This window comes from Furipterus horrens, unplaced genomic scaffold (genome assembly GCF_987537825.1).
Source record: "Furipterus horrens unplaced genomic scaffold, mFurHor1.1.pri manual_scaffold_6, whole genome shotgun sequence".
In the NCBI taxonomy this organism is placed as follows: Eukaryota; Metazoa; Chordata; class Mammalia; order Chiroptera; family Furipteridae; genus Furipterus; species Furipterus horrens.
This window is the reverse complement of record NW_028327176.1, coordinates 164,770,404-164,783,533: the sequence shown is the minus strand read 5'-3', so window position 1 is coordinate 164,783,533 and position 13,130 is coordinate 164,770,404. Positions and strand designations below refer to the sequence as shown.

The 13,130-nt window shown below is 36.9% G+C and overlaps 1 protein-coding gene across 2 annotated transcripts in view; it reads left to right on the top strand.

Annotated features, from left to right (window-relative positions):
• PTPRK (protein tyrosine phosphatase receptor type K) overlaps positions 1-13,130 on the top strand; it is a 495,428-nt gene that overhangs the window by 107,329 nt on the left and 374,969 nt on the right. The gene's annotated exons all lie outside the window — the stretch shown is intronic.

Genomic DNA, 13,130 nt, shown 5'->3' with positions numbered 1-13,130 from the left:
TAATGATGATTTAAATATGCATAGCATTTAGATTTAATATCATAGGATATTTGGAGAAAATTTTCAAGTTAATTGACACAGCCTTCTTGTGTAGTAGATAGAAGAAGAGATGGGAAAATGAACCTTTATTTGGGGGGTGTGGGTAGAAGTGAGGAAATTAAGGTACAAACAGACTTCAATCTTGGTGAGGCTCTGCGTAAACCCTCTTCACTAGTTATCCCAATTAAGACTCTCCATTAGGCAAGAATGGCCATTGACTGACATGTCATTTAAATGTCAGTGTATAGCAGTGTTTTCTGCTGCTTGAGAAATCTTTATCTTATGTGGCGATTCCACTAAATGGTAACCATATGTACTCTTCTGAGAAAGGAAATTTGAGAAGAGAAAGTTATTGAGTCAGGATTCAGCACTGAATTGCTTAGAAGCTGACAATTTCAAAGGTTGTATAGTAAGTCTCACTAAGACTGTGGTTAAAGCCTAGAATGCCTCCTTCATGAGAAAAAGGGCAAAGGTCCTTGACAACAAGGTTTCTGACATCACTCACTACCGGCATAATGATTTTCTTGTTTGTGTGAGTGGCTTGTTAACTATGGACCTGGCCAAACTGTCTGTGTCAATGATGCGTAGAATGAGAAGAACGGTTGATATGTTCATAATAGTAGTTATTTACTAATTAAAACAATCATATCCAGCTTCCTTTTTCTAAATAAAAAATGACAGAAAAGACCATAATTTTTTACTCTTAAGAATATATTTTAAGAACTGTGAATAACCTGAACATGTATTACGTCAAGTCCAACATTTCCATAGAAAAGGGGTTTCATATTAGTGAAAATGATAGATACTTTTTTAACTTAAGAGATACATTTTAATAACTTACCTAAATTAGTTGATTATCATTTCAGCTTGAAGTGTATTTCAATGTCTTAAAAAAATTATTGAATTGTTGACCTTCTTAAAATGTAGCTGAATACATTTAAGAGTCCTTTGCCAATCTGATATAAAACTTTAAATTCAAATCTTCAAAGCAGACCTTTGCCTTTCCTCTAGGAGGTTGGGTTATGGAATTCCATTTTACATGGCTTCAGCATTTCATAAATGAAAAGTGATCTATCACCTCTCATGCTTGAGTTGAGTCAGGAGCAACTGCTGAAATAAGCCAGAATGTGTCTGATATGGGTGAAGTGTAGAGCCCACCAGGAATCCTTCCATAAGAAACAAAACAAAACAAACAAAACAGAGAGAGAGAGAGAGAGAGAGAGAGAGAGAGAGAGAGAGAGAGAGAGAGAGAGAGAGAAAGAGAGAGAAAGAGAAAGAGAAATGTTTAAATGTGAGCCTGAGTGGTTTCCAATTTTACCAAAATGTAAATGTGGCTTCGGTTGAAAATTTTATTTTTCAGTACATTTACTTTCTATTACTTTGTTCAGTGGCTTTCTCTAGATTGTGGATCTAACACTAAGCGGGGAAAAAAAAAAAGATGAGATTTTACTGGGGTAGATAAAAGAATAAAAAAATAGGAAAAGAAACTCAGGTAAATACATTAATGATCTTTAGAGGAACACCTAGTTTCTTATCCTGGGATTAATGTGAGGGCTACTGCAAAAGTTGGCAGAATAAAATTGCTTTTGATTTTTCATAATGTTTTTAAAGCTAGAAAAGCTACTTGTTCATACATGTTTTAGGGGAGAATAGGTGAATTTTGAAGATTGTCAACCAGGAGTGACAGGACAGTGTTAAGACCATAAGAATTCTCAGTCTAAAGACAACCTGTATAAATAAAATTGCTGACGTTGTTAGTTAATCAGTGAGGCTTTTATAGCTTTCTCTTTTAAAGACCCTCTCTTATCTGTGGCATCAGACCTGTGAGACTTTGCCATTGTTATATGGTTCAAAGTTTACTATATTTTATCCTCAACGGATGCAGCACCAGCATTTCATTAGGTGGATGGGATGGGTAATGCTTTCTGTATTTAGTAACAGCTCTGATTGGAGGGAGCTGCACTGGATGAGTTTGGCCTTCTATAAGGTCCATTTAGTGTCGCGATTAAGGGTAAAGAAGCCCCTGTGCCTGGGTTCAGACCCTGGCTCTGACACTTTCTTGCTCTGTGACACTGGGAAATTTTTAATTTTTTTCTAGTATGAGATACTTTTCATTGATTGTTCCTCTTATATTTTAATAAAGCACTTTTCATCCGTGCAGTCATTTCTATGGCTGTTTGGCATGCAGTTAGTCATTAACTCCATAATGAGGTTAGATAAAGTTGTGTATATACTATCAGGGCTAACCAGGTCTTATTTTTGGACTTTAACTTGTGCCTGAGGCCTGAGAAGTAGGTTTAGAGACTTGGATAGATCACGTCTGTCTTCTGGGTCCCCTTCCATGATGGACATATGCTTAAAAGTACTTGAGGGCCAAGGATTGCTGGCTTTAAAAAAAAAAAAAAATTACTTTCCTGTTTTTTACAAGTACTGTTTATTTTATTTCAGTTATAGAAAGGGCTGTGGACTAGTGAGTGACCTATAGTAGAAGATAATAAATGATTGAATTGTTGGTTTGTAACCTTGGGGATTCCTTGGGTGAAATTTGAAACTGGCCTCTGTGCCTGAAGGGCAAGAAGAGACCCAGGTTTAACAAGCAAGGGAACTTAACTTATGAGGCTTGTCAGGGGTGGTCACAAGATGGGTATATCTCCACACTTGCCTGCCAGAGTTGTAAAAGTTTATATAGAGTTCTTAACAGGATTCAGTTGTGAATACCACCCAGATGGGCTCAACAACACATTTCTCTTTGAAGGCTGTGTCAGTGGGAACATACTTTCCAGGGATATGGGAGGGGGTCTGGTTGCCTGGGTCCAGCTCGTGGGTCAGCTGGTGGTCACGTCCTCTCAGTGACCTCCTCCAACATGAGTGAATAAATGTATTTGTGTGTTCCCACACACTCTGTATATAAATATTTACGTTCATGGGTGCATGCATATGCTGGGGCACAATGTTAAATATATTACCCTTTGTTGTCTTAAACTTTTGAAGCCCAGAAATAGAAGACCTTGAAAGTGTCTTTAGCTCTCTCATGTTTTCACTTTTTGACTTCCCCTCTGTCCCGTCAGATAATCTGATTTACTTCCCAACATATTATTGTAATTCCATTTCTAGTATAGTTTCGTGGATGTGGCCTATTTCTATTCATGTTTATATACAGCAAAGAAAATTGAGTAATATAGAGGTGAGGCAGAAATCAAAGACTCTTGTTGTAAGCTTTTAACCAGACTGTGTACTACCTATAATTTTCAGAATACTTAAGATCCCAGGGATCTAAGTCAGGGGCTGGTGAACTATGGCCCCCAGGCCAAAACCAGCCTGCCACCTGTTTTGGTAGATAAAAGTTTTATTTGAATACAGCCATACCCCTTGTTAGATATTCTCTGAGGCTGCTTTCTTGCTACAATGACAGAAGTAGTATGGCTTACAAAACTGAAAATATTTAATAACTGGCTTTCTGCAGATAAAGTTTTCTGACGTCTGATCTAAAGGAAGATATTTTCCTAACTGAAAGCACATCTGATTCAGGGAAACGTGCTTATAGTAATATGGTAATATTGCCTTATGGTAATTCTGTTTAGTCTTTCTGGTTGAGTTATATGGAAACCATACGTTTCTTTCTTATTTAGGCTTTAGCTATTTAATATGTGCATCTGTATAGCATACCAAGGTCTTTCTGGAAAAAGTCAAGCTATTATTAATATAATGAGAATTGTTTCCACGACATCAATGTAACCTGTCAGCCAAGGAGAGTGGACTGGAATGAGCATGCTGAACAATGATGACTTCACTGTACTAGTCAGTAGGAGTGATAGAGCCCTCGAGTTAGCATGTGTACTGTGTGGCCATGGCATTCAAATGACTGAGTGAGTAGGGCAATGAGTCTCCGTCAAATTTTGCATTAAGCTTGAATAATCCTCCACAGAAGCTATTTGGATCATTTAGAAGGCCACAGCTATGGGCAACTGGTGAGAGGCAGTTTCATCATGACAGTGCGCCTGCTCATACATGCCATCTCGTGCAGAGGTTTTTGGTGAAACATCAAATCACTCAGGTGGCTCAGCCCCACTACAGCCCAGATTTGGTGCCCTATGACTTATGGTTTTCCCCAAACAAAAGTCACCTTTGAAAGGGAAGAGATTTCAGACCATCAATAAAATTCAGGAAATTATGAAGGGAAGCTGATGGCAATTGGGAGAATTGTGTGAGGTCAAAAGGTACCTACTTTGAAGGGGACTTAAGCACAATTGTTCTGTGTATAATGTTTCTTTATTATTATTATTATTTTATTGTTTTTTTTATTACAGTTGTCCCATTTTCGCCCCATTGCTCTCCCCTATCCTGCCCACCCCCCCACCCCTCTCCCACAGTCAATTCCCACCCTGTTGTCCCATGTCCACGGGTCATTTATACTAGTTCCTTGATTACACCCTTCCCCATCTTTGCTCCCTTTTCCCCCCTCCCCCAGCCCCCCTGGTCACTGTCAGTCTGTTCCTTGTTTGCATGTCTCTGGTTCTATTTTGTTCATTTGTTTGTTTTGTCCATTAGTTTCCTGTATTAGGTGAGATCATACAGTAGTTGTCTCTCACTGCCTGGCTTATTTCACTAAGCATAATTCTCTAGTTTCATCCATGTTGTTGCAAATGATAGGAGTTCCTTCTTTCTTTCTGCTGCATAGTATTCCATTGTGTAGATGTACCACCGTTTTTTGATCCACTCATCTACTGATGGGCACTTAGGCTGTTTCTAGCACTTGGCTATTGTAAATAGGTTCTTTTGAATTGGGGTTTCAGGATTCTTCGGGTATAAACCTGGATCAAAAGGTACTTCCATTTTTAGTTTTTTGAGGAAATTCCATACTGTTTCCCACAGTGGCTGCACTAGTCTGCATTCCCACCAGCAATGCACTAGGGTTCCCTTTTCTTGACATCCTCACCAGCACTTGTTTGTTGATTTGTTGATGATGGCCATTCTGACCTATGTGAGGTGGTATCTCATTGTGGTTTTTATTTGCATTTCTCTGATGACTAGTAATGTTGAGCATCCTTTCATATGCCTGTGGACCCTCTGTATGTCCCTCTTTGGAAAAGTGTCTGTTCAGGTCCTTTGCCCATTTTTAAATTGGGTTGTCTGTCTTCTTGGTGTTGAGTTGTATAAGTTCTTTATATATTTTGGAGATCAGTCCCTTGTCTGAGGTATCATTGGCAAATATGTTTTCCGATACAGTTGGTTCCCTTTCCATCTTGCTGATGTTTTCTTTCACTGAGCAGAAACTCTTTAGTTTGATGTGGTCCTATTTGTTTATTCTTTCCTTTATTTCCCTTGCCCTAGGAGATATATTGGTGAAAATATTGCTACGTAGGATATCTGGAATTTTACTGCTTATGTTTTTCCTTGATGACTTTTTTGGTGTCACGGCTTACATTTAAGTCTTTTATCCATCTTGAGTTTATTATGATGTAAGGTGTAAATTGGTGGTCTAGTTTGTTTATTTTATCTTGTATCTTCAACAAATGTCTCTATTTTTCATATTACATGCTGGATACCTTCTGGAGAGACCTCATCATATACAGAATAAACGGCTTTAAAAAGAAACTCGTTGAGTGTTAGAGGCTTTACAAGTATTATCACTAATCCTCATACCACTGTACTGTAGCTGTTATTATCTTGATTGTACTGGGGAGACATTGAAGCTTGAAGCAGTAAAATAGCAAAGCTATTCATGTACACTCCATGCTGTGTTTAGAAAACACTGACCGTCTTCTACCATCTAAGTGGCGGTGTGTGACAGTTCTTTAAAATCCTCATTAATTGAAGGTTTATTAATTGAGGTTTAGGAGATTTTAATCTTGTTTCTCAGCAAAGATGGAAGGGAGTGAGATTGGACTTATTATTCCATTCTGGTTAATTCTGTCCTATTAAAGGAAGAATATTCTGTCAGTTGGATTATAGCATTTGCTTTGAATCATAGACAATTTCAATAGAAATCTTACAAGCTAAATAATCTTGGGTTATATATATTAAACATATATAATTGGCTGGAAATGGAACTCTAGGGATGAACAGCTAGTTAATTTGTGTATTTGAAATGAGTTCTCTCATCATTAAGAGTCATTTGTATCTATCAATAAATGATAGATTCTGATTTCCAAAGATGTGTTTCAAATTCCTTGCCTTTACGAAGGAGCTAGGTTCAAATAATATTTTCGCAGGCTTCTTCTCTGGATCTGGAATGATTATATTTTAAGGAATTTTTATTCATAACTTTTCTTATTTTTATTCAGTTGTTCATTTTTGGTACTGAACTAGGGCAATATGTTGTGACCAGTATCATACTATGCCCTCAAAGGCATTGGTTCTTTATGTCTACTTAGTATATTTTTTCCTATTTGACTTTCAGTACTTCAACTGAGAAAAGGTGTTGCCTATCCTTAGAGCAGATATAAATAATGAAAACATTGATCACATTATGTCAATTTTTATTTTGTACTTTCAGTGTTCCCAGAGGTATAGAGTTGAAAAGGAAATGTATATATCCCAGTAGATTTCAGATGAAATAGAAACTTTATTTTAAAAAATCAATTTTTATACTTTTTAAAATAGTCTTATTTTTCTGGGAATAAACTGTATTAACTCAGATTATAAATGGAATTACATTTAAGATATTCGTAATAAGTTCCTTTTTGTTCTTTTGAACTGTAATGTTTCTATTTTTTCTTTTGAAATTTTTTGTGAAATGTGTTGGCTTCTTTGTTTTGGGGATTATACCAGTAAACGTATATTGTGGTTGCTGATTACCATAGATAAAGCTGACCGTTTCAAAGTTAGTTTAATTCAGTATTACATCTGTCCTGACATGACATGTTAATCTTTTTTTGTGTGTTGTTAATTGAGAAGAGACTAGTCCAAAGTTGATGATCACTTAAGTGACCAAATTTGTGTATCCCAGCTTAATTCACAATTGGAAAAAATTAATTTGTCCATTAATGGGGGTCATATAACAACTGTGCCATATTATTTTTGCCAACATATTTTGTCTAAGACTTTCTTTTTACTTTTTAAAACTGTATATTTCAAATGATTTTAAAAAATAAAAAAATATTGTGTGTTCTTTACAAACAGCAAAGAACCAGGAAAGATAATTCCTTACAGTTCTTGCTATACTCAGTCAAAAATTAAGCCTGGGTAGATGTTCAGGAGGGGAGAATTGTGAAGATCCTAGTACAGTATATTTTTAGAAATGCTTTTCATGAAATGTTTGGAGCTGTCCAGGGCCCTAAAGCCTTCGTATCGTTTTTCCAGTTCAACTTTGTTCTAAATCAGCCCAACTCTGCATTTTATTGAGAAGTTTGACTTCAGAAAGGATTTGAGTTTAGTGTTCATTCTGTCTTGATTCCACAGAAAGGATCTTTGGTTTCATACTCTCTCATAGAGCTACCACCATCTGTTTAAATAAGCAGTCAAAAGTCTCCGTAAATGCTAGATATTTAAGAAATGTAGTTATGGGGTACCTAATATTCCTTATTATCAGCCTGTTCAGTGAACAGTTTAGGAACAGAAAGAAATTTTGCCAAGTTCAAATTAGCCTTGTTTTAATTTTCAGGAAAATAGCTTGCAAAGCCTTGCAAGTGGCTTGCCCTAGTGGAAGCAGACCATTGCAGTGACAGACCTGCCCCTTGGCTGATGGGCACAGAGGAATTAGTAATCTGTAAAATGGCTATTCAGAAGTAATGTTCCTCTAAGAATCCAAGAACTTGTAACCATTTCTCTGACATGATTTGCAGGTACTAGTTGTAGTCTTATTACCAGTAGCAAATACAACAGCTGGGAATGTAAGATGTTTCTTTGCTCATTTTTCATCTCTTCTGCCTAACTAAATTTCTTGAACATCACTTCAGTATTGTCTTCTTTTGTTCTGCTGTTTAACTCAATGAAACTTTAAAATTCATGAGTTAAATTTTTATTTAAGAATTAGAACCTTGCTAAATATTTCCCTTAAATAGATTATATATATATATATATATATATATATATATATATAAATATCTTGAACTCAGGAACATGTATGTAGAAGATTACGTATATTATAGAAGACTTTGTATTAAAGGCTTTCTCTAGTGATCCTTAAATGGTGAACAGGGATTGTGTATAAAGGAATTAGCTCAGGATATGTTATGCGATATCTGCTGCAAAGTTGAATCAAATTCTCTACCACCCGCCACCCCCCTCGCCCCCCCGCCAGTCAATTCCGCTTTGAATACTATACGGCTGCTGCTAGAGTTGTTACTATTATTTTTTAAACGTGGCTTGGTTTGTGTCATACCCTTGCATAAAACCCCTTAATGGCTTCACTATAACTAGAATAAAATCTAAAATTTTATATCTAAAATCTTACCTATTTAGTTTTGCTTGTGCCTTGTTGCCTACATACTTTTTGTATTCATTGCACAGACATTTTTGGAGTAAATTCGAGTTTCCCCAACATATCATGTTTCTTTAGACTTCTGTGCCTTTGCTTTTGCTTTCCCCCCTAATTTCAGTTTTGTTTCCATTCTGGCCTGGTGCATCCTTACTCATCTTCTCAGGCCTAACTAACTCCATGAGACCTTCTCTAACCAACCTGGATATACATAGCCAATGTACTTGTCATTTTTATTCTTTGTGGCTTTGGCCATACTATTATTATTCCTTATAACATACTGCAATTAATGTATATGTATAGGTATCCAATGTATATGTATATGTGTATGTATCTGTGCCCTACCCCACCACCCACCCATGTCTGTCTATGCCATTACTCAGGACAGAAACAGTGTTTTTTGTATTTTCTCTCATCTAGTTCAGTACATTGTATTAGTCCTTAATCTTGAAATACAAAATACTTTACAAAGAAGATTTTAAAAAAATTACTAAATATTTATTGATAAATAAATGTATGATAAATAGATATGTGGTACCTCTTAGTTTATAATTGATTTGATTTTATTTATTCATTTTTATTTAATGTTTATTGTATTTTTCCACATCACCATTTATCCCCTTTATGCCCCGTTCCCCTGCAGTCACCACACTGCTGTCCACGTCCATGAGTCCCTTTTCCATTTTACTCAATCCCTCCGCCTCGTAACCTCCCCCTGCTCCAGCTGTTATCCTGCTTTCTATCTATGAGTCTGACTCCATTTTCCGTGTTCAGTTTGTTCATTAGTTTCCACATATGAGTGAAATCATATGGTATTTGTCTTCCTCTGACTGGCTTATTTCACTTAGCATAATGTTCTCCAGGTCCATCCATACTGTCACAAAGGGTAAAATTTTCTTCTTTTTTATGGCTGAGTAGTGTTCCATTGTGTAAATGTCCCGTAGTTGTTTTATCCACTCATCTGCTGATGGATGCTTGGGCTGTTTCCATATCTTGGGGATTGTAAATAACACTGCAATGAACATAGGGGTGCTTATGTTCTTTAGAATTAGTGTTTTGGGTTTTTTCAGATATATCCCCAGAAGTGTGATCTCTGTGTCAAAAGGCAGATCCATTTTTAATTTTTTGAGGTATCTCCATACCGCTTTCCACAGTGGCTGCACCAGTCTGCATTCCCACCAATAGTGCAAAAGGATTCCTCTTTCTCCACATCCTTGGCAGCACATGTTATTTGTTGATTTATTGATGAAAGCCATTCTGACAGGTGTGAGATGATTTGTGGCTTTAATATACATTTCTCTGATGATTAATGGCATTGAGCATCTTTTCCACTTATCCTCTTTGGAGAAGTGTCTATTCAGGTCCTTTGAGTACTTTTTAATTGGGCTGTTTGTGTATTATTGGTGTTGAGTTTTGTATGTTCTTTATAAATTTTTAATATTAACCCCTTATCAGAGGCTCTCCCAATTGAAAACAGCAGTGCATCAAAAAGATCATACACCATGATCAGGTGGAATTTATTCCAGGAATGCAAGTTTGGTACAACATTCAGAAATCAATAAATGTAATTTACCACATAAACAAAATGAAGGATAAAAATCACATCATCTTATCAATAGATGCAAAAAAAGCTTTTGATAAAATCCAGCACCCATTTATGATAAAAATCCTCAGCAAAGTGGGAATAGAGGGAGCATACCTAAACATGATAAAGCCCGTATATGACAAAGCCACTGCCAGCATCAAAGGGCAAAAACTTCAAGGGTTTCCCTTAAGATTGGGAATAAGACAAGGATCTCTGCTTTCACCTCTCTTGTTCAACATAGTACGGGAAGTCCTAACCACAGCAATCAGAGAAGAAGAAGAAATAAAAGGCATCCAAATTGGAAAGGATGGAGTAAAACCCATTGTTTGCAGATAGGATGATACTGTACATACAGAACCCCAAAGATTGCAGCAAGAAACTACTAGAACTGATCAATGAATTCAGCAAAGTAGCAGGATTCAAAATCAGTATCCAGAAATCAGTTACATTTTTATATGCCAATAACGAACTAACAGAAAGGGAAATTAAACCATCCTGTTCACAGTTGCCGTAAAATACCTGGGAATAAACCTAACCAAAGATGTAAAAGACCTGTACTCAGAATATTATAAGACACTGAAGAAATAAAGTGAAGAAGAGACAAATAGGTGGAAGCACATACCATGTTCATGGATAGGAAGAATTAACATCAATAAAATGTCCATTCTACCTAAAGCAATCTTTAGATTCAACACAATTCCTTTCAAGATTCCATTGATGTATTTCATGTAACTAGAACATATATTTTAGAAATTTATATGGAACCACAAAAGGCCCCACATAGCAACGAGGATCCTGAGAAAGAAGAGCAAAATTGGAGGAATTACACTGCCTAATATCAAACTATACTACAAGGCCATAGTAATCAAAACAGCATGGTACTGGCATATAAACAGGCACAGAGATCAATGGAACAGAATAGAAAGCCCAGAAATAAACCCACTCCTTTACAGTCAATATTTGACAGAAGAAGCAAGTACATACAATGGGGTAAAGGTAGTTAATTCAAAAAATGGGGTTGGGAAAATTGGACATATACATGCCAAAAAATGAAACTAGACTGCCTTCTTGCACCACACACTAGAATAAATTCAAAATGGATTAAAGACTTAAATGTTAGAATTGAAACCATAAAAATTACAGAAGAAAACACAGGCAGGAAAATCTCAGGCATTGCTAATAGCAATATTTTTTTGGAGATATCTTCCCAGGCAAGAGAATAAAAAAACAAAAACAAAAACAACCAAAAAAAAAAGACCCAAATGGGACTACATCAAACTAAAAAGTTTTTGCATAGCAAAGGAAACGACAAAATATAATTTATTTTAAATTGTAAAATTTAAAAAGTCATCTCTTAAAAATGTTAACACTGAAGTCAAGGGGACCAGGAATTATTTCCAAGACTCTTGATTGATGAGGCTGTGATGTGCAACAAACAGTAACAGTTGATCACTTATTTTGTACAGCTCCTAGTTGTTATTGCTAATCACATTCCTGGAGTCTAAAATGAACAATTGCTATGAAGGCCAGCAGTTAAGGCCATTTGTCTCCAAGTGGGCCAATGTAGGTTCTACTAGTAGTTTAAATTTATATACTGAGGGCACTTACTATTATAAAGGGCAATGGGGGCCCTCAGGGCATGTGTTGCAAAGTGATAAGTCATTTTGGGGTTGATAGCAAGTTATATTTTGAGAAAAACTTTCCCCATGCTATGTGAAGATGCATTTCCTAGCAACTTCCTCTCATTGATTAGTTTCAAATTAAAAACACATCATTTTTTATGAGAGCATTTATAGAAAGGCTATTTTAAGCATATTTAATGGAGAATATTAAGTTTTCAAGTTGCTGAAGTTATTTTAAAGGATTGATGTAGTTATATATGAATGATTCAAGGATATCGTCGTCGGCAGCCGTCCGTCTCGAGAGACGATGGTGTAGCTTCTTAAGAGTCTATCTGCACCGCCGAGAATGGTTGTGCAGTCCGACTCGGGAGTGACGGTATCTGTCTCCTCCCGTGTTGAATCGACATCTTACGATGACGCTGGAGTGTCCTCTCCAGTGAAGCTGAAGCTACAGAGCCTGGGCAGGGTGATATGGAGGGTCTGCTGTTGCCCATGCAGCAGACCCCCCCCTCTCTTCGCAGCTGAAGGGTCCAAGGGAAAGACGGAGTCAATACAGCTTGGCTTCAGGTGCGCCGCAGGAGTTGCCGGTGTTGGCTACAGCGTCAAACCGCCTTAGGGACTCCGGCTCCGGATTTTCTGTTGGGGTTTAAACCCTTAGCCTTTCCCCTGAAGAGGTGTGCCGCAAGGCAGCGGAGGTTTTTTGGAGTCAGAGTTTTCCTTCTCTGATGTGCCCTGACTGGAAGATCGAACCAGCGACACTTAGCTCTCAGGCCGACGCTCAATCCATTGAGCCAAACCAGCCAGGGTTGATTCAAGGATACCCACATACATAATCTGCTTTCAAGAAAGGTTATTAGGGCTGTAGTGTCTTCTGGACATGTGTGATCGTGCCTCTTTGCCTGTTATGCTGTCTTGGGACTGGAACTTCTATTTATAGTCAAACTGACAAACTTTTGATGAGGAAAATGGCTTCTTTGTTTACAGAGCAGAATTTATAGAACTGAAGTTTACCAACCTGCATAGCCAGCTGTTTGGTCACAGAAATCACTGAGTTTCTTTAAAAAGATTCCCCATGGAAACGAAACTAATAAGCTCCATAAAAGAAGACAGGTTATTGGTTTCTCTTGTTAACTCACTGCTGGATTTTCATTAGTACTAATTCATTTTCTTTCAAGATTAGACATAGGGGTCAGTTCTTATTTTCATGATTTGAGTAAACTAAATACGTTGAGTTGTGTATGCCGATATGTAAGTGGGATGAAAGGCTAATGCAATTCTATCTCTGTCATAAATTTCCCCTGAAAATAAAGCCAGAAAAAATGCCTGATGTAAAGGGGAAAGGCTACCTCCATTTCTTAAAGCAATTATTAAATGAACTGGATGTGGTGAGTGTGATTATAGGCTAATCTGATCTTTTCCTTTCTCCTCTTTATAAACCTTAAAGTTGTTAAAAACTATTAAGATT